General features: G+C 41.2%; 1 long non-coding RNA gene across 1 annotated transcript; it reads right to left on the reverse strand.

Annotated features, from left to right (window-relative positions):
- Positions 1-658: 658 nt before the first annotated feature.
- LOC143259250 (uncharacterized) lies at positions 659-7,174 on the reverse strand. The gene is made up of 4 exons (XR_013033064.1): positions 6,733-7,174; positions 5,848-6,549; positions 5,327-5,463; positions 659-5,196 (listed from the first exon to the last, which is right to left on the reverse strand). It is a non-coding gene; the product is annotated as an uncharacterized LOC143259250 (long non-coding RNA).
- Positions 7,175-23,205: the final 16,031 nt, after the last annotated feature.

Consider the following 23,205-nt stretch of genomic DNA (forward strand, 5'->3'; position numbering starts at 1 on the left):
CAGATGGAAATTTATCGTCTGTGTAAAGAATTGAGATATTCAATTATTTGTACGTATTACTATAAATACAGATATATAACAAACGTTAGAAACTGAGGATGTGTCAATTATTTTATTCTTTTATTTTGTTTATTTTTTAATGAAAAAAGGAGCAGCAATTAGTCACGCCACAGTAACCGAGTCCACTATCCTACCGAGGAAGAGAAAATTCTACAGTTGAATTTTTTTATAACATGTTTTGACACACTGATTTCAAATCTGATAGCAAAAATCTACAACGTTAGGATTTTGAAAAAAAAATCAATGCGTTATCGCATTATTTTAATGAAAATATCTTGATTTCGTTAATATTTCACTTAAATCGACTTCTTTTTCAAAATCCTGAAGTGGTAGATAAATTTTGCAATGGACTTTGAAATCAGCTTGCCAAAATCTACGGGATGACATGTCATAACACATCGAACTATACAATTGCAAGTGTAGCATAAATTTTCAAGGTTAAGAAGTGTTATACTACATTCTCTATATTTATCCCTCATTCTGCAAAATTCTTTGATTTTTAGACAATTTCGTCACTTTGCTACACTGTATGCCTCAAAGCATATTTGAGGTCATAAAAAACAATAGGTCATCAACTAAATATTAAGATTCCTTCGCAATTAATTTATTTCTAATTGCATTTACGATAATTTTGTAAACACAAATGCACAGATATTAAGTGAATCTATATTTATTTCCCAAAAAGTTTCCAAATTTTTCTATTATCGATATAATAACCGTATTATTTAAAATTCTATTATTTATATAATTATGTATATCACTAAATGCATTGTAACGAATCACCTACTAATAACAGAAGACAGAAATGTTACGTAAAACACGTTGTTATATCACAAAAATGAGATAAATCTATCTTCATTTCGGCCACTCTAGTTCGGTTTCGCGCGCCCACAGCGAACAATTGGTCGTCGCGACGAGCTCCGCGGTCTCCGCTCGAGTTCCGTCCATCATCGATCTCCTTCTCACGGTTTCTCCTGGCGACAGGGTTCTGACGAACGAAGGAAACGCGACCGATGCACCGAGAGATGCAGCGTTGTACCGCGCTCGAACAAGAAAGAGAGAGGATGTGATAGGAGAAGGAGCGAGTAACGGGAGATCGCGCGGAAATCGAGGGAGACGAACGGGGAGCCAGAGTAAAGAATCGAAAGAAGTTATGAAAATAAGGCGAAGCCGGAAGGGGGCGGATGATAAGCGCATGCGACGATCGACACGCAACACAAGCGCTCTAATTTTAGATCTTGTCACTCTGACGCCAGCTGGTGGGACCCTCCCCGCCTATTACACGCGTTTACGCACACTTACGCGACGCAACTCGCTTGCTACTCGCTTCCACTCGCTTCCACTCGCTTCCATTCGATTCCATTCGCTTGCTATTCGCCGCTCCGTGCCGCGTCGATCTGCTTTTGTTTCCCGACGAGCCGCGAGCCAAGCGCGACTGCGCAACTACCCTCGCACGAGCATATGTCGCGCCTCATGGCAACCGTAATCGTCCTCGACGAATTTTTCTTTCGTCCGGTGTCGCTAGTTTTCTTAACACGCCCCGAATGACATGCGTTTCGCCTACTGCGTTCTGAAAGATCCGATGGAATGTGCCGACACTCTGCTCTGCTGCCAGAACTTCACCCCTCACTTTTCCTCGATTTCACCCTCGCTCACATTGTTTTCTTCTCTTCAGTGGTAAATACGATTAACGAGGCAGGAATTGTGTGATCGTTGAACGTCGACGTACAGTTTGATGACTACATTTTACGGCGAAGTTACAATCTCACCCCTTCTGATTTCATTCGCATCAATCCCCTATGAAACTATATTCGCTTTAACTGGTAAACATGATTGGCGATGGAGGAGTTTCGTGTTCGATGCGGGTGAGAGTCGAGCTTGATGACTACATTTGATCACTACAATATGATTATTTCATCCCTTGACACTTTCTTTCCGCACTAGCACTATTGAGCATGTTTTTTAAGTAGGAAACACGCTTGGCGAAATATTCGCAAACTATTTTGTATTCGTAGTAAGCCAACGTCTATTTTGATGATTTCATGTTATAGAAATGTGGAAATTACATCCCCTGCGATTTATTCTACAACTACTCTCATCGAGAAATTACCGCGACACTCCGTTTGCAAGCTTCCACGTGACAGAAATAATAAACGCAGCTACTACCGAATCACAGTTCGCATAAGATTCCATAAAGTGATAATTATTCAATTAATAAAATTGAGACTGGAATCATAAAATGTATCATAGCAATCACTCCTTTCATCCTTCTGCATCCTACATCGTGTATAATTCGCTTCGCTGAAATCTATCAGAATAAAAATTAATTCTAAAATCTGCTTTATATTAATACGATTATTAATACGTATGAACTTAATGTATAAAAAGAAATGATTGATATTACCAGATCCCTAGGCGAAACTAGATTACAATTTCCCTACAATATTCTTAACATCGGAATTCTATATTCAGAGAAGTGATAGACCATTTATTCAGTTAGAGCTAGCGCACAGATGCTATAAGTGCTCTTCATTATTCAGGCATACATTTTTGAAACACTACTCACCGCATTTCCCTGTGATGCGGGATGATAACTGTATCTCCAATTAAAGTAATTTTTTCTCTATTACTACGTTCTCGGAGATCAAAAGTGTAGGAGTAAAGTGGCGCGTATGTATTCTAAACCCGCAGTTCCGCTATCTTTATACTACAGTCTGACGCAATCTAACACTGTTTCACTGATCTAGACTAACGCAGAACACATTACATTTATAGCAGATACACTCCGACATCGAGGTTACTATTGTCTGTCTATACAAGACACATAAAATCATAATAACTTGCTTAACACTTTATCGACCGCTAGCCTATTTATCGGCTTTTCGATTGCCAATGTTTATCGATCGCTAGCCTATTAATCGGCTTTTCGATTGCCAATGCTTATCGACCGATAGCCTATTAATCGACTTTTAGCTATCGACGGTTTTCGCTTCTTTACTGTTTTGTTAGTAGCTGACCTCCTGTATGCTGACCTCCCCATATCCTTATGAATTATAATTATAATAATAATTATTATTTATTATTATTTTTAAAGGAATAAGCACAACACAATGAATAGCGAAAATTTAGCCGGTACTGGGAGCAAATGCGCGCGCGACTAAGCCAGTCCTTACTGAGTGGCAGCCTCAACCACGACCGGACGATAAAGTGTTAATAATGTAAAAGTAGAAAAGGCAAGATTTACCTATTGCAACCTTGTCGCTGTAGCTCATAGATGTTAACACAGTCTGGCCTACTAAACTCTTTGCAGTCCAAAGTGTTTCCCTCTATTTAATTAATAATTTGCTGTGAGAATGTACATGTATAATTCAGTCATATATCTACATGTGATTTTAGATCCTATTTAAAACAGTTTAGAAATGCCACAATTGCTCCCACGTGTTGTGTAATTGCAGCATTCTTTATGTGTGTGAGCTTAATGTAAATCAGCATAATAGGAAACTATTTGTAGAAAAGTCACCGTCAATGTAATAAAACTGTAATTAATTTTTTAAGTTGTTTGGTTGGTCACGAGTACTAACTTCGGTTTCGTAAAATGTGATTAAAGAAATTTAAAAAAAAGATTGTGAGAAATATGATATCTATTTAAATCCAAACTTCAATTTTACTTAAAATAGGTGTGAAAGCGTCTCTTCTTCTTCTTTCTATAGTCAATAACTTCCAGATTATGATGAATGTGGACTGAACATTTTGTACCAATTTCCAAAGACTCACATTAGAAGATTGCGCGAAACAATTGTTTTCGTTTACTAAAAGAAACGGGATTCCCCTTTAAGAAAAATTTGTCAGTTATTCTTGATTCGAAGTCGCAAGTTTCATTGAAATAGGGCGATTCGCAACGATAATCGAAGACTGCTGAAACGTTCGACTGGCAGTCCATAAACCGAAGCAAAACGCTTGATTCACAGTCGAACGTCAGTTTATCGACGCAATAGGCCCGGCGAACGAGCTGCTTTCCCGGATGCAGGACACGGAAGATTGAATCCGCGTGATCCGCTTGACAGCCGGCTCGTTACTCGCGAACAAAAGGAAAAGCCGCGAGACTGTCCGAAGCGTCAGGCTTCCAGCGAGATTGCTCGCCACGGTAGTTATGCCGCTGATAAGCCTGACGTTGGATAATTTCTGTAATTTGCCCGGTGGGGGCATGGGAGACGTGCGTTTCCTCCGAGCCGTTTCTCCGCCATTTCAACACGCCGATAATCTTTGAACGCCGGGTCCATTTTGACCCGATAACTACTGGATGGAGTCATCTACGCTTTAGACCAGGGATGTCAAACTCGCGGCCCGAGATGAACATTTTTGCGGCCCAGTCGATATATCCGACGCAAAGTAAAAATAAAATAGAAATGTGAATTAGAAATTTTGAAAGGAGTCTCGGCCAATAAAATTTCTCCCGAAACAGGAAAGATAGTATCAGAGAAGAGATGTCAAAATAAAAAACAAATAAAAATATTTGTTTCTATGAACATTGATATTTTTTTTGCGGCCCACCTAAAGTTAAGCATTGTTTATTTGACCCAAGTTAGCTTTTGAGTTTGACACCCCTGCTTTAGACATTTATCCTGCTTTAACCGCGAAAGCCGCGTAAATGACCCTTGCGTAGAATATGATTATTTAGACTTCCCCGAATGCAACGATGTATTTTTTTTTAGCATTATAGATATTTTAATACGTTTAAATAATTTGTAGAGAAAGTACCTTCGACGCACCGTCGAAATTTTTCGTTACATTTTTATATCCAAAGTCAGTAATTGTGGAGCGATCAATTTTCTTATTGTTTACCGAGAATGCACTTTTACCTTGTCTAGTTTCAGCATGTTCAGAGAATTTAGTTTTATGTAAAGATCAACTGACGCGACGCTGCAACCAGGGCGTACAATCGCAAGAATTCGATCGGCTAGATCTAATAAGCGAACATTACCTCCATGTCCACGCTTACTGACTAGTTGTACAGGTTTCTCGTCGCGGCGGGCATCGATAAGTCGTCTGCATCTACTACACGTCGACGGTGAATCAGCAGATTATGGTGATCTGACCGTCGCGTAGGTATGTTCTGACCTCTTCCAGCAACGTTATCTGTAATGTCACGAATGTTTACTACCTGTTTGATCGCATGTTGTGGCGGAGTGCTCTTGTGGAAAATGCACGGACCGTTTAACTCTAATGACTTCGTAATGTGCACGAAAAAATTGACGTTTGTCCGTACCTTGAAACGTATGGAATTCTGTTGGTATTTTTGATGCGTTCATCGAACAAGTGGAAAATCGTGAAGACTGCTTATAATGTGTACAAGAAAATTAACTTGAAATCTACTTAATTCGATACCGTATTTTTTGTGCGTTACTGAAACATATAAAAACTCATGCAAACTTGTGTAGTTCGATTATGCGACACATCCGTATAGGATCTTTCCGTTTACTCAACTACGTAGTTCACGAGACAATCGATCTCGTTTCTCGGTTTCAACGAAAACTTAATATTAATAATCTTTTCAAACTAATTCTTACTAAGATTGAATCGAAGAGATTTTTGATAGAGAAGGACAAATGGTTGGGTGGCAAATCGTGTATTTTAACTCTTTCGATCCGGTAACAGAGTCTTCAAGAGACCACCTTATTTTATCGACAGTGACGAAGCCGCGTATGTTACTAGTGGAACAGGGGTGGGTATTTCGAGCTCAAGTGGCCGCAAACATTCTTTAGTGAAATATCGGTAAAACTCCCTTACCGTGCAGCGAGTGATCGCACTCCGAGGGTTAACCCTTTCGGTACGAGCGCGTTGTCCGCCGTGATACTCCCACTGTACGAGGTGCCGCGCCGAAAATGCGCACATAACGCAGGGTCGGTCCACTTTCGTACGAAGATTTTCTTAAGCGTTAAGTAATGACTGTGCTTAATCCGTTTCTAAATCTTCCTTTAAATGTTTCCTGTAAACATTCTGTAAAGGGCCTACAATATGTTGAAATCTATGAACAAGTTTCGAAGAAAAATGTAACCTGAAATTTTTTAAATCAATTCAGATCAAACGACAATTATACCTGTAGCTGTTTTTTCGGAATCCTTGTAAGGAAAGACTTTATCCGTTTGAGTCCTAGGGGGATTATTCAGAAAACACGGTCGAAAAATGCCAAACAGCGTGATAGCGCTGCTTGGGACTCAAACGGTTATTAGAATAGTTTCTAATATGTCAGAAATATGGCTTACATGGATGCCAGATGTATTCGGCACTCGTCCATATTGGTCATCAAATGGATGCCGGATATATCCGGCGCTCGGTCACACAGGTGACCAGATGGATGCCGGATATATCCGGCGCTCGTACCGAAAGAGTTAAACGCGTTCCACGAGACATTGGTCCGAGGAATGATTTATGGTAGCGTTCCCTCTCTACTGTCTCATTTTATGAACAGCTACTTAATTTGATCTTCATCTGCAAATTCCAAATTGTTATCATTATTAATATTATTCATAGCATTATTAATCAGATTCCTACAATTTAAATGTTCATCGAGAACTAATTACGCATACAAATTATTCCGGGATCCCAGAAACGAATTCCCAGGAAAAATGTCACGGACGCGTGTAGTTGAAAAATAACAAATACCGTACGTACCGTTAACCTGGAAGCCATTTGGAAACCATTGAAATGACACTGCACGGTCTTCGAAAGAGGTTGTGCTTTATTGCTTATAAATACTTGCACTGCTTCCCGGACCTCCTAATTTGCCGGGGTGACTATCGGGCAGGAATCGATTACGCATGACGGTTACGGCGGCGATCGTTTGGCCGTTTCTCCTAATTCTTAGCCGACCAAATGGATACCGGCTTTCTGTAATTGTCATTCTTCGGTGAAGCATGTTCCCTGAGCGACACCGGCGCTGTTGCGCCGCGTATCCGGCGATTGGACAGCCGCGCTTTTCGCCTCGAAAGTTCGTGTGCGAGTTGCGCGATCGGTTCCGTACGGCGCGGTTCGGCGCAAAGCTATAATCAGTTTTTCGAAGGAGCTCGGCTTTCCCTCGCGATGGCTTCGCTCGTCACATCAACCGACTACCGATCGCGGACTGTCGAATAGAATAACTTCTTTAATATTGGACCAAACAACTTGAATTTTTTTCTGATGTTAGACTTTACTAATCGACCAGATAATGAGAAACAAAAATGTTGCAAAAATTGCATTTGGTTGGAATGATAAAAAATTAAGAATGATGTACATACAACTTTTTTATCCGAGCCTGTAATGAGAATTTAAAAAAATGCGTTTCACAGATCTCGGCAACTTAAAATGTATGCTGAAAGTTCCATCGAAATTAAGTTAACGTTAAAATTTTCGTTACACGCACAAACAAAACCGTTGGGAAAGCATGATGTTTTTAATTTTTTATCATTCAAACCAATTGCAATTTTTACAAGATTCTTTATATACGCACATTGTCTAGTAAACTAGATCAGTCTTCAATATAGCAAGTAGCAAATGCTTTAATTGAAAAGATCCTTACACAATTTTCCATTCTCATATCTTCTTTGATAAGGATCAAAATTAGAAATCAGAACTCTACAAATTTGCGTCGTCAACTAAAGGATCCCCCGTCGTAAAAATACAGTCAAAATGTCATTAGTTCTTGTTAATTCACCTGTAGCCTAGTAACGACACGGTGTCTTTTGCTAAAAGGTCCTGTAGAAATTCATCAGCCACGATTAGACCAAATCGGATCGTATCGATTTTCTCAGATACCTCGGACCACCGGAGATTCGCAGCAGAAAATTCATCGGCAGAACAGTCAGCTGGGAGGTTTTCCGTGATGTCTGCAACGATATCTGGGATCTTTTGCCTACACGCAACGATGCTCCGGACGGATATTGTGTCTCGGGTGCCCGGGCAAGAATCGCGTAAAATAATCGCGCGTACTCGGCCCAGATCCGGCGCGTCGAATTTATCGATCTGTCGATCTCCGCATAATGAGCTAATCGGATGTTATATTGTTGCCGTGGGCCGTGCTGCACGGGAGCCCCAGGGCGAATTAACAGCTGAGAAAACCGCTGCTTGTCGCGGGGGCGCGAGCGAGACCGCGCGATCCACGGAAAAAGAATGAGAGCATCCGAACCGAACGGGGCGATCCTTTTGCATGAAGGAGGCAAAACCTCCTTCGGACAGGGGGGAGGGACGTACGGGGCAGTGGGGAGAGATGGAAGGGCGGTGGAACCGGGCAAGGTGGAACAATGAGAGGAAGTGAAGGTCCAACGAGTGCGGCTTCTTTCCATTCCCGATTGCCATGGAACTTAACCGAAGATATCATCCGTCCCTCCATTCTCTCATCAACGTGCGCCGTTAGCTGTACATCCCAGCCGAGATATATCTGCAGGCACAGGTACGATACCACTCGCTCGTCGGCTATTATCTCGATCGGCTTGACCTAGCCTATGCATCGCGGTGCCATTCTAAATTACCGGCTTCTCGTTCTTTTGCCGGAGAGCTGCTCTTCTTGCCGCTTCCTCCCGGCACCCTTTCTCTCGACCGACTCGCGTCTACCTGTTCAGCCACACACGTATGCACCTCTGCTTTCCCGGAACACACGACCGGCTTCCATCTATCAAACACTCAACGCTCGTGCTGCCGATTCGCTGCGAACCGTTTGGCTGGCGAGAAAAGAACACCTGCGGCCAACTAATTCGATTGCCCGACTACCCTTTCTGCGAATTCCTATTTTGATTCATCAAAATCATAAGAAATTTTATGCTTATCGTATGTCACTTACGGATGCAAGTGTGAACGTTTACGTGCATGAAAAACAACAGTCTAGCTGATCGAGGTAAGCGAATGGCTACTTTAGCTTTCGTCTTTTGAAAAAGCGTGCATAAGAGATGAGTAGATTGAAGATTTTTATTTTACGATTTTAAGATTTTAAAGATTTTTATATCACAATTTTATTCGGAAAAATCGTGAGAAATTTAAGCCATTTACTATTCCAAAACAGCACAAATCAGCCAATGTCATCTTCTTTGCTTCATTTCCAATTTTGTCGATGTTTCGATGAGGATTATTTATACGTATGTCAGAGATAAAATTTTTGCACTGCTTTAAACTGTATTAAATAGGTTTGAAGAATAAAAAAATAGTCACCTAGTCATATAGTGCTACAGAGTGGACTTGTGCTGTTTTGGAATTCATGCCTTGAATTCCTCGTGGTATGAACACAATAGGAACGTTGCTGACGAATGCCAAAGTATGAACGTTTAAATGCATGCCTTCAGGATCAGTTAGGTATGATCGAAGTAAGTGGATAGCTACTACTGCTTGAAGTTTCTTCTTCTGGAAGGCAGCGTATAAGTAACAAGTAGACTGAAAATGCATATGGAAAATCATGGAAAAGAGGATGCAAGTAGAACATTTTTGTGAAGAACAAGATGTTGAAGCAATTAGAAGCCCTGATTCTGTTTTGTAGCCATCGGATAGGTCAGTCAACTGTCTTCAATAGTGGTTTTCCTCTTTTTAAAAAATGCCTTCCATGTATGAATTGTAAAAATGCATACTTAAGCTTGCAGTAAACTTTTGAAAACTGAATCTTAGAAGTGCAACAACTCAACTTACATAGCAGCGATTGGTGACCAATCGATGATCAATAATGATCAATTTTGCTTTCAAATGTTAAAAACACAGTGACGTGATGAAAGGATTACCAAAATCTTAAAGTAATTGCATCTCCACCCACAAAGCGATAATTATTATAATTATCTCCACCCTCAAAGCTGCTCCCTTATTATTAACCCCTTAACGCACAGTTTTTTTGAAAAAAACCAGCCAAAAAAAATCAATTTTTTTTTATGTAAAAAAACACAATTTAGAACATTGTCTTGGCAAAAAAATTAAAAAAAATACAAAAATAGAAGTAGATAAGCAATATCCAACCAAATCCACATCCTCAAAGGTTTCCATTTGTTACCGCCCCTGATTCAACTTTTCTTTTGATGGAGAATTTTGATATACTGCGCTTTTTTGTTCCATGGAAAAAGGCTATATTTTATACTTGAATAAATAAGTGTTATAGCTTGCAATCCCATGTAAATGATAAATATCAATAAAACGATTTTTTTTCTTTGCTTTCACATTGTTATTTTCAATTCTCGATTATATTCGAGTGTGAAAGATTATAGCAGCATAAAATACAACGTCGCTCGAATTATCTCGAGTGTGCACAGTTTGGCCTGTTTAGCGCGCTCGAATTAACTCGAGCGTACAAGTTAAGGGGTTAATCAGCAGATTGTACGCATTGTCGACAGAAATTATAATGAAACTAGTACTTCATGAAAGGGTCCATTACGTTCGATGAAAAATCGTAATTGTGAACATAGGCATCGATGTAAATAGCTGTACATCCTAAACCCACAGACCTAACAATTGCCCAAAAAATCGTCTACTTATCGGAACCTCCTCGCACAAAAACAGCCCTAATAGACGGCTGCAACAACCCGTTTCTTCGGCAACCCATCCGTTCCGATCGGATCGAAGATTCCGGCCGAGGAAAAAGTCACCATCTACGATCCAGCTATCTCGCTAACGAAGTACAGACTGCTCTAATCGTCCGCGGTTCCCTAATTCCTTTCGAGGAACCTATCGGACCAGTCTCAACCATGCCCAAGAAAAAGCGGTGGTCGCTGGATGCGAGGGTCCGTGCGTCGTGACGCGTGTTCCTCGGCGAAGATCGTGGCGAAAAAGGTTGGCAACAGCGATACAAGGCCCGATTAGCTTATTATACGGCGATCGACCCGATAATTTCGGTCGTGCCGAGGATCTACGCAGCTGGTCCTGTCCGCGGTTCCGCGATAAGGGGACTCTCGTAATGTGCGATCGCGATCTCCGGCACCTTCGAGGCCCGAGACCGGCCCGACGTTCCCCGTGAACATCTGGCCGCGGTTTCGACGCTTACCAAGCGACGACCGCAAGCATTCCGGTGCCGCGTGCGCCCGGTAGGCAGCCAATTCGGCAGGTGATATCGGCTTCCCGCCCCCAGGCCCGGAAGCGAAGGTGGAGAGAGATTCTGGCCGGCCCGATACGCATCCTCGGCTTGTTATGATTTATCGGGAGCACCGGTTAACCCTCCCTCCGAGCACCGTTAAACGGGCGCCCTTCAATCTGGCCCCTTCGAGGCAGGGCCCTCTCGATCCAGAAAGAAAGACCCATAACTTCTCCTGCTTCGAACCGGGTTATTAGAGCCGGTGTCCTGACGCGTGTACACGTCCGCTAGAAACACGATGTTCCAAACATCACGATCAGTCTTGCCCCAGCGAAACGAGATCGCAGGTTTTCTGCGCCGGACATCTGCGAGGGGTGGTGCAATGCTGCATTTACTTTCTTAATGCTGAACCTGCCAGGTCAAAATGACCGGTTTCTTATTTTACGCTTCTACACACTTTAGAGACTCTTCATGGAAAACGCTTCAATACATTACATTGTCGTATATCTTTCCTACTTTCGGGACCAAATTATCATCTTGTCTCCGAGGCAAGGGTCGTACCAAATTATTAATCCTCCGCTGTCATATTGAGCCAAAATATCCCACATTCTTTTTCGGAAAAGTGATATTGTCATGCGAAGAATAAAATTAACAAGTCAGTTTAATATATGTACTTGAAAGAGAGAAAGAAAGAGAGAGAGAGAGAGATCGAGCTCTAATAAAGGAAACGATATTGTAGAATGATTTAATTTAGAGCTGTAGCTACCTAACTTCTATTACGCGAATATCCATATCCTATTGATTAATTCGTATAACCGACGCGGTGTTACTGCTACATTTTCCGTAAAGGCGTTTTTGCATGACGTAGTAACGGATCGAAAGGTTAAAATTATTCAGATCGAGGAACGGTTGATCCGCACGAAGCTAGCCTAAACGATCGAACGCCCTAACTGATCTTGCCGGCAGCGATGAGAAGGAAGTCGCGAGGCTTAGGATTAGCCAGAAGGGAGGAAGCAATGGCGGAGGTCGTTTCCTGGGATTATCTCGAGACCGTAATCCTCGCGGACGGATGAGGAAAGCAATTTCGTTTTGAGTAGGTTCCTCGCGATCTTGAGGCAAGAAACGACCATCTCGAAAAGCGGAACGGAAAACTGGGTTATCGATCGGTCGAATTAACATAGACCTGCGAGAGAGACCTTTCTCTCTCTCTCTCTCTCTCTCACACACACAGTCTCTCAATGTTACTCTCATACTCTCTTACTCTCTTTCTCTCTCTCTCTCTCTCTCTCTCTCTCTCTCTCTCTCTCTCAATGTTACTCTCATATTCTCTTTCTCCCTCTCTCTGTCTCTCCCTCTCCTCCCTCTCTGTCTGTCTCTCTCTCTCTCTCTCTCTCTCTCTCTCTCTCTCCCTCTCTCTTTCTCGCCGACGAAGATTTTTCATTCTGGAAGCGGACGCGTTACGTTATGTGGCGCACGCGCTCGTCTAGCCACGCATTAGCCAACTTGCAATTCACTCGATTAAATTTTTATCCGCGTTTACGCGCGTGCGAGTTTTTCTCGTCCCTCTGTGCCGGCTAATTGCGCTGTTTACCGTGCGAGCTGCACGCGAGCTACACAGTTGCATAAATAATGAGCAAGGATGAAAATTCGAGCCCTGATACGCGAGTCACGCTAGCAAATCGATCTCGGTGAAACTGGAGTGAAACTACATAACCGAACAGAAAAAAAAAATATCTGGAACTTTATATAAGTACACTATGTAGGAGCATGCAGAAGCATAGTCTATATACTCTGATAATGGTTTTTGAAGTAGTTTTATCTTAATCTTTGTATTCGCCGAGATATTGTTCAGTGTTTTCTAATGAATATATTGTACGATTCTGACAATAATAGGGCAATTAATAACCCTTGTATTATAACAACGGGTCAGCCCCGTAATAAAGATTTCACACATAATCTGTTGAATATGAACGTCACACACTTCTTCTAAATCGAAACAAGATTTGATGCAAGAAATTAAAATTGTCTCGCAATATTTGAGCAATTATTATGGACGAAGAAGAGCTAATTAACGTAGCTATGAAAGACACCGTAGTGCAAACGGTTGAATCGATATTTACATGCATCACACTCATCGTTTCTCTGTTGTCGAAATTCACACCGGACGATGGTGAAATAACGAAAGCAGCAAAAATATTAATTTTTGTCACCCACGTGTTGGTGAAATGGTAGATTGGAAGATGCAATTTTTTTTATCCTTCCAGAATCCATTTTAGTCTAATTCAACCAGCAATCATTCAGTAACTATGTGGTGGATCTTCGCACAAAATAAAGACTGCCAACCTCGATTTCAACAAACAGAAATACAAAATGTTCATTCTTAACACTTAGCCAACCGAATGGGGAGATCTCCCCGTTTTAAATTCAGTCGATTGACGACCGAATGGATGATTAATGAAAAGTTAAAACTGATTGCTTAATTTTATTAAGATTTGCATGAAGTACGAATGCCATATAAGTTTACTTCGTAATTTTTGTTTAATAGAATGAAATATTTTAATTTTAAGAAAATTTTTGAGGTCTCTAGAGCGGCCGCGAAAGTGTTCATAGTGTTAATAAACTGAGAAAACCGTAACAGCATTATTGCTTTGTATACCGCTACTTTGATCATAAACGCGTAAAACTCTCAGTCGATAAACGCTACAAAATTTCATACAAAATTTCGACGACAATAATTCACCCAGAAATTCATCTCAAACATTCCCCCCCCCCCTAAAAAAAAAACACGAAGATTGCCACAGATTCATCTCGACGCAGCGAAAGATGGAGAGAATCGCGTAGGAGACGGCACGCACACCGAGGGCAATTGGTTAATTATATCTGGACCGATGCGCCATCCCATTACGTTATTATACTGTTTACCGATGTCTTAATCCGCGCCGCGGGGCATTTGCATGCATAGCAGCCGCAGCCTCGCCGGTCTTTTAATCCGTTGAACAGAAGGATCCTCGTGCGGCGACCTAAGCGTACCCGTCGGCCGTAATTAAATTTCACAGACCCGTTCTTCGATCGTCGACAGAGGGTAAAGATCGAACAAGAGGAGAGATCCAGCAACAGCATCGGCAACACGAGCCTCTGGGTAGATCCAGCAATCTGCACGGCTGCCCGGCCGTAATCCATTTCGCGTCACGGTGATCAAGCTACAAGGCTCGCGCGGATAATTGTTTCCAGAAAGTTGCATGCAACCGGCCGTTTTTCGAGCATCCCAGGGACTCACGCACGGAAAAGGTAGCAACGGTGGCGCCCATGTCGAGAATCGATGAATTAAAGGCTGATGGCCCGCGGGAGGACGAGCACCGAGGAATCCCGGCGTGACGGCCCACCTGTTTTGTCCACCCGTTCGCTCGTCCATCCGTCTGTGGCCCGGTTGCGCCCCAGTTGGCACAGGTGTTCCGTCGGCTCTCTCCTTCGCTCCTCTCTCCCCCCTCGCCGTCTCCCCCACCGTCGGTTTTTGTTTCGAACACCGTTCCCCCCTCGGGTACCCTCGACTATTCATTACGGAGCGCCACCGGGACCGAGAGTGTCGGCCGGGAGGACGGACCCGGTGAAAATGACGGATAGCCAACAAGTTAAGGACCGACAGTTACTCGGTTAGATGGATAAGACCGAGCGGCCGCCTAGGTCGATCCGAAGATCGATGTTCCAACGCTCGTAAGGGTAGCAATGGCCAGTCAGAACTCTCGAATGAATAGTTAGATCGTAACGGTGGTGGTTTATCGAAGAACGGAGCGTTACTTGTGATAGATCACATGCTGATTAATGAGGATGAGGTAGGTCATCGAGCTTTTTCGGTTTATGGCTCATGAGGGTGGCAATAGCTAGAACTCTTAGGTGCAACGTTATGTTGTCGGTTCATCAGGGAGTTGCGCGTCCCGTTACTTGCGATGGATCATGTTTGTATGTTGATTAATCAGAATTCGTTGGAACACTGCGAGCTTTCAGCTGGCTGCTCATTAGTACAGCACTAGCGAGCTAGAATTCTGCTAACTTGTCACCTAAATGTAAGTAGATGTCGCGACAATGTCAGTTTATGTGGAAGCATCGCATTGTGTCACTTATGATGGACCATACGCTAATTAATACGTCATAAATGCCATGGCGATCACAGGTGGCCGATGACCGGCGACACAAGATTGCTAGAAACATAATTCGAGTCAATTTCAATGCTTTAAAATTTGTCGATTATAAACTGGCGCGAAACCCCAGTAAAATAGATACATAGGGTGTCCCAGGTTTTAATGTTCAAACTTTGTTAGTATATTCTATGGCACAAAGTAAGAAAAAAATGTTATGTAAACATAGGTCATATAGAGCTTTATTAAGAAGTTATAACAAAAATTCAGAATAGGAATAGTAATCAACTTGCTGTTACTACGAGCATTGGCTTGAATAAATCAGCACATGCCGTGTGTTCATGTAAGCTGTGTTTATTAATACATTTCGGAATGTATTAATAACCGTTGTTGACAATACATGATTGACATCGATCGAAGATTTTTTTTTATTTTTTATTTTTTTTTTTTTTAGTTGATTACTATTCCTATTCTGAATTTTTGTTATAATTTCTTAATAAAGCTCTACATGACCTATGTTTACATAACATTCTTTTCTTACTTTGTGCCATAGAATATACTGACAAAGTTTGAACATTAAAACCTGGGACACCCTGTGTAATAACAAATAACAAATTCATGGTTACCAGATTGGCAAGCTTTGTAACATTAGTGTGACATTAAACGTGTTAATGAGAATGAGGTAGGACAGTGAAGCTTCTCGATTTATGGCTCGTAAGGGTAGTACTAGTAACTTAGAACTCTGCTGACTTGTCATCAAAATGACTTCGTACGTGGAGATCGTGACAGTGCTAGTTTATGTAGAAGCATCACATTGTACTGCTCGGGACAGATCGTATGGATATGCTGATCAACGAGGATTCGTTGGGACACTGCGGTTTTTCAGCCGCAGAGCACACGCACTCGGAGGAAACAGATGGATGTGATGAGGATTGCGTATACTCGTCATAAGAGACAGGAGACCGTCTGCGACCGAGCATCTGTTCCACGAGGAGCTGGTGTTGCGGTGCATTGTATGCAGACGCATCGCGATCTAGAAAGTCGAGACGGGCGAAGGATTGATCGGGAACCGATTGATCTTCTAGCTCAAGGAAGTATTCTTCTTTTAAAGAAGGTAAAATCGCCGATCGATTTTGCATGATTTTTTGTAAAAGGAAGATTTTCTCTACAAGATCACATTCAAACAAATGAATCGAATTTGTGAAGTTTCCGATGGAAAGAAGTAACTTCAGTTTCTCAGCGTGTAAAATTTTTATTCGGAAAAAAGAGTGATTTTTGCGTAAAATTTTCATTTTAATCAATTTTCAGAGTCGAGTAGCACCATCCTTTTGGATCTTTTTAAACCGAGTTTAGGTTCGTGCGACACCTAGTGCTACAACAAAACAAACTCGTTTTAAGTTTTATTCTAGAACGACGTGAAAAAATGCTAGACTGGCAGATACATGAAGAACAAAATTCAGTATTTCAGTAAACGTTCATAAGATGTAACGAAACAGATTGACATATCTTCAAATATCAAGGAATATGTGTGGAAAGTGACGAGACATTTCATTAATGTTGTGCGTTATAGAAAAAGTGCCGAAAATCATCCTTATTTAACGGTATACTTGAAGCTCTCCCTTAAAAACGGCTGCAGCCTAAAATCGTCAGAAATACGTACGGTGCGCAAAGGTTGAATGGAGGGTGTTATCTTATCGGAAGAACAATCGATCGGACATGAAGCATATGCAGAAAGGGAAATTTGGGAAGAATCGAGGCTCATTTCCCATTCCGCTCGGCTCGCAGTTCCGCGGTGCGGATTTCTTTGAAATCGGCGATCGCGCGGCAGCGCCGAGGGCCAGCAGCGGCAGAAGAAGAAGAATCGACTGCAGCAGGGAGAATTTATCGCGGCGTCTGCCACACGATCGCATCTGTCCCCCTTTAGCCAGTCTTTATTACATCGCAAGAACATAAGAAGTCTCTCCACGGATATTAGCTCGGCCGTATCTCTTCTTCACGGTGCGCACACGCATGCCGAAAGAACAGCGGGCCTCGTGTCACGGTGCTGCTCGCACGCACACGCTCGCTCCTGGCCATCCGTCAGCTTCCCTACGCGCGGAGGACACGCGTGCGTCGGTGCGTGCACCGCCCGAAACCACCGACGCGGACGTTTTACACGGTTGTTCCATCGGCGAGCCCGAAATCTAATTGATTCTTTCGATTAACCATCGAACACCTGTTGGATCGCTACTCGGTTGTAGTCGCAGTGTAGACTACGAATTGTTCTGCATTTATAGCAAATGTGAACGAAGCCGATGTAATACAAGTACCGTTTGTTTTGTACTTGTTTCGAGATCAATGCTGATCAATGATAGATGACTTTAGAAGACGAGTAACACGCCTAAACTAAAATTTTATTCTGTACGAAGGCTGCCCGCAATTATGTGTGCGAACATATTTCACTCCTCAGAGAAATGAGAAGAAAAATTATAACTTTGCGGGAGAGAAAATCGTAGCCACGTTTCTTTTTCATTTTTAATTTAAATTTCATTCGGCTGCAAACGGCATCTCCGAAAAAAATTTACAAAGTTCTTGTATTTCATCAAACTTGGCAATTTCCCATACGACAAACATGGCCTCGCATTTGCAGGTTTGCCGTGGTCAGGGTGCATCAACCTTAAAATCCAGAACCTTATCTTAAAATAGAGGTTTGAAGCTTCAATTTATAAAGAACAAGTCAGCATCCAAGAATGATTTTTCGCGGAATTATAGTCAGTCGAAGTTGGCTACTTTTTATACAAAAATGTTCTATTCTACAATTATTTGAGCAGTATATAAAAGGTTGACAATGAACAGAACACGGAGAGTGCAACGTATTGATTAGATTCTTAAAAAATTCGGCAAGATCTACGAAGAAGAAGAAGAAGAAAAATGATTTCTGTCGAGGAAATCATGAAGGATCGGTGTCTGTTCGGCGTCCAAAGAAAATTAAGCGATCGACAACACCTGTGTCGGTTCTTGCCAAGGTAAAACGCTTTCTTGAGGCCCCTTCTTGACGGGTGTCTTCCTGTCCCCGAATCTAACAGGGACCGTTTACGTAGGTGCCCGCGTATCGATCAAAGAGAAAGAAGGGAGGACAGGAGGACGGGCCCAAGGGAGGGGGCATTACTATGCCGGTCTACGAGCTGTTTAAAGGGTTGCACGGGGCCAGAGAGGCCCGATAGATCCGCGGTGATAAGCCGGGTAGCCCGGACCCGCCGAAATTCATATTCATGAGCCCTTATTATATGGTATTAGATATGCGCACAGGTGGTTGCCTCGGCTAGCCAACGTTAGGATACGGTCTCGTTTAATATGTAACACCTAAGCGGCCGAAGCTGCGGCTGCTGCTGCTTCTGTATCCGCTGATGGATCCGTGAACGGCTCAGCCGCTCGTGCGTCATTATTAGCTGACAACGGCGCCTTCCAATTATTTAGGCGCGCGTCAGCCGCGTCGACGATTCTAACAATAGGCCTCGAAAGGATTACGAACCAGCGGAATGCTGCCGCTTGTTGATCCGATAGATACCCTAATCCGGGGAGGATCTGCTGGCGCACATGTCGGCTTGGTTCTTCCACTTCTTTCGATCGTTTCGAACTACCTATTTTGTTTCAGACTAGAGATAACCCTTTAGACTCGAACCTCTGTTTTACGTACTTCTGAGTTATTCGCATTTAAATTTTAACGTTGCATTACTCGTATTTGAATTATTACCTTACGTTCATTTGTGTCTAATAAGACGCAAAGGCGTTAGCTGTGTTAAGTAGATCGCGTATTTTAGATGTATATGACTAAATCGAGCGAGCACAATTTGAAACAATAGATAGATTTAAAGTATTTAAGCATTGTTGAACATTATTTTCAACTCGTTGAATTTATTCAAGAAAGAAACGAATTTCTGTGCGACTTCTGTTTGATGCAATTCACGAAGATAATTTTTACTTTGCATAAAGATCCGCTGTCTAGTGGCAAGCATCAATTTTACTTGTGGAGATAAAACTATCTTCTTATTTGCTTCGAAGGGCAGCTTCGTCAGTTACCTCTGAACTGCAGATTCTTACGCACTTATCAGTTGTGAAACGCGGGGAACGTACATATTGATAAAAATGGATTGCATTGTTCACTACAATGACGTGTAAGATGTGTTTTACCTAAAGATTTTCATAAAATAAGTCACGAAAATTGTAACACGAAGACGATTGAGAAAAGGATCGCGATGATCGTCGGAGACGGATCTTTCGATGGGTGTAGCGGAGGAGAAACACGCGATAATCGTCAGCAGCGTGCGAACAGCGTTGCGTTTCGCGACGTGCGGTTTCCCCGGTTTTCGAAATCGGTTTCATCGTCGGCCCCATCCGGTGTCGGGCGTGGTAGAACAGCAGCGGGATCGGCACTCGCTTGCGACGTCTTTCGAGGCCCGTTTCCATGATCGCGAGGGAAAGCGATGCAACGGAAGGGCGGGCGGACCTATTTTTTTTTCACTGGCTCTCTCTTCTTTTTCTTTTTCTTCTCCGTGTAACCGGAATGAAAGCGGCGCCGTTATTATTTCCTTTGTCCCTCTCGTGTTCCGGTGGTCCGTAGCCTTTAATCTTCGCGTGCACTCCGCGACACGCAGTCGCCGCAGCCGGACACTTTCAATCCTGGGAATCCGCCGAAAATTCAACCGTCGAAAATCAACCGGGACCGTCCTCCTATCCTTTGTTGCACGTACCCGATCCAAATGGTCCCCGAGAGAAACTGGGTTAACGGGCGAAACTGCGGCCGAAACTCGGTCGCGTGTCTCCTCTCGTTGATAATAGCAATGCTGACGCACGTGCGCTCCTGCGTGCACCAAATTCACATGCAGCGATCCTTCTGAGAATTCTTTGACGACTTTAGGCGGCATCGGATGGGCTGAATCTAGTAGGGGAGGCCAATTTTGGTTGTAACATTTTGACTTTGAATTAATCAAAATAATAAATAAAATAATCAAAAACTATTGGATTTACAACGACGATTCTGATATGAGCATGTTACCTACTTATTTGATATTACTGCAACACGGCTATTATGTTATACATCTTGGCATATCCAAGATATTAATAAAAAAATACGAAGTGAGAAGAATGTTACAACCGTCCCCGACTCTGGGTCGATTGTGACACAGCTTGGGACCAATAGTAACATACATTTAATTTCTAGAAATCGAAACCTTCACTCGAAAATATAATAATGTCTAATACCATGTCTTTTTCTCATTATTCAATATCACAGTTATTGGACCCAGCATTGGTCCCATTTCTTTTTTAGTTTGTTTTTGCTGTAAGGTGCCTGGCGCACAAGCAATGATATTTTTTATTTTCTTCCCCCTTTTCTCTTGATTTTTGCATATATTTTTCCTTCAGCATCGTTACCGATTAAAATTTTAAACTTTAGTGCGAGTCAGTATTTTTTGAAGGAAGTCCTAATTAGAGATTCAAGATAATAAGGAAAGATATATTTGCTGAAAAAAGCATATCACAATTTTAAAGCAGCAAGAAAACTTAACTGATCGGATAGGGGAGACCGGAGCTAGAAGTTCCGGGGGTAAGTTGTTCCGGTGGTAATATATTTCAAATAAAAAAGAATTGCGTTACGCTTTCAATTGTTTTGGAAGCGTGGACCGATCATGCCACGCCGTCAACCATTTTAGTAGCATCCGCTCAGCGAATTGTGTAGTTCTAGATGAGATAGTTGTCACATACCAGGTATGTAAATATTTCGCAGTCACTATTTTTTTGTTTCATTTAATTATTTAATGTCAATAACATCTATTGTTCTGTTCTTATAAATCAAATAACATTTAATAATATGCTGTAATAGCATTTATTAGAATATTTGAAAATATAAATAAAATATTTTTATGCATTGCCACACCTGTCAATTGGGGCTAGTTGTTCCTGTGACTCGGGGCATATTGTTATCGCAAATGTACAATGTAATTGTTACTTCAAATGTATAAACAGTTCCTGTTGTGCTGCGATGCATATTTTAAATCACGGCCCAGGAAAGAATGGATTTACGCAAGATCTGGTCTAATACCAAAAGTATAAATAAAGTAAATGTTGCATTATATATTTGTCCAAACTGTGATCCTGACGAGTCGTTTGACGATATCTAATTTTTTTTCGTCTAAAAGGTTATTTCTATTAGATTTAAGTAAAGTTATTTCTAAATTATCATAATATTAGATTATTATTTTTTATTTTACTACATTAATGTTTGTACCAAAGATAGTATATTTTTTCTGTTAATCCGAAGTTAATAAACAAATTTTATTAATAAAATTGTGCTTTATTTCATCAGAGAATGAAATATCTCTATTAGAAAGTAACATTGATTTCTTGATAACAACTTACCCCAGAGCGCTAACAACTGCCCCACGACGGGGTAAGAAGGCCCATTTGAGTTGACCACAGAAAAAACGAGTTTCTATGAAAAACTTATTGCAATATATTAAATTTGAGTTGACAATCTTAAAATAGAATATATTTAACAATAAATTAGTCAGAAACGAAAAAAGTAACTGCATTGTTTCTTAGTCAATATTTATGTTTTCTTAAAATCGGAACTTCCTTACACAGATGTCTATTTCATGCCTGCTCATGTGTGTTAATATCTATCACATAGTTTGAGATATTTAACGTGTTATTACCACCCCGACGAAGCGAAGTCGGTCTCTCCTAACCATTGTGCGGACATATTCGATTCTAAAACATTTACATTTCAATGCCAAATTCTATTTAAATATAATAATTATTAATTATTTTCAATCTTATATCTAGAATTTGTTGGAGCTCAAGGATGCGAATGACACTTTGTGATTCAATATTTTCAATATGTTTATAGTTTTGTTTCTTTTGATCACAGATCTACCTTCATATTTTTGCCATCCAAGTATACCAGAGACGAGTTTACAAATAATTTATTAAATATATTTCTGTATATTTTTATTCTGTATATTATTATTATTAGTAAATATTGTTATTTACCACTGGTTCATATTTAATTTGCAACATAATTTTGCATTTTATTTGATGCTTTACCACATCGCGAATAAACAAGTTTCCGAGTTGCTGATAGGCGATCTGCGAAAATTCTCCGAATGCAAAAGATATACTGCAATTTGTTTTGGTTGCATAGTAAGCTAGAACAGCCGGAAAATTGTTTGATGCAGATGCTGTCAATTCCTTGTTTCAATGGAGAATTTACTTATTTAATGTTCCAATCGCAGACAATACGTTTTTAATTCACCCTTGTAGATGCCATTATTGACGAATAAGTAAAACATTTATATTGTGATAGTTTTAATCCTCGCCGTACCACGTCTGGGATTTTTCGGATCCAGAGCTCGAGGCTTATCTTGACCCTTTGACATTTGATGCCGTCTGCCGTTCATTAGAACAACGACAATAAATACAGAAAAAAATATAGCAGATATATAATTACTATGTAAAAATAAAGTACGGTGAGATAATAGTAATAATAATAGTAATAATAAAATAACAATGATGATAACAACAAAATTTTAGTTCAAAATGTTTGTATACGTAAGATCATGGGTCCGTCTAGACCCAAACGTGGGGCTGCGCGTGAACTCCCAACCGCCGGTACTGGGAGGGTTAAAATACATAAAAATTGTGTGAATGCTATAAGACTGAATTATAACAGTATTCAAGTATCTTTGATCGAATAATTCCATTTAAGAAAAACGGAAATAGACACTTAGTTTTTAAACCAACCACAAAATAGTTTATATATGTATACAGGGTCGACAATTCTTTATGAACGATCTATATTCTCGTGTCAAATGAAAATGCTTCGATCATCGAGTAAATGCGATAAAGGAGGAACAGGTTCACATGTGACGATCGTGATCATTAATTGAACAACGACATCGTTAAATCTTCGCGAATTTCCGACACAATTATTTCGCGCGGCGGAAGAAAGCAGGAGCAGTTTCGTAT

This window comes from Megalopta genalis, chromosome 3 (genome assembly GCF_051020955.1).
Source record: "Megalopta genalis isolate 19385.01 chromosome 3, iyMegGena1_principal, whole genome shotgun sequence".
Taxonomy (NCBI): Eukaryota; Metazoa; Arthropoda; class Insecta; order Hymenoptera; family Halictidae; genus Megalopta; species Megalopta genalis.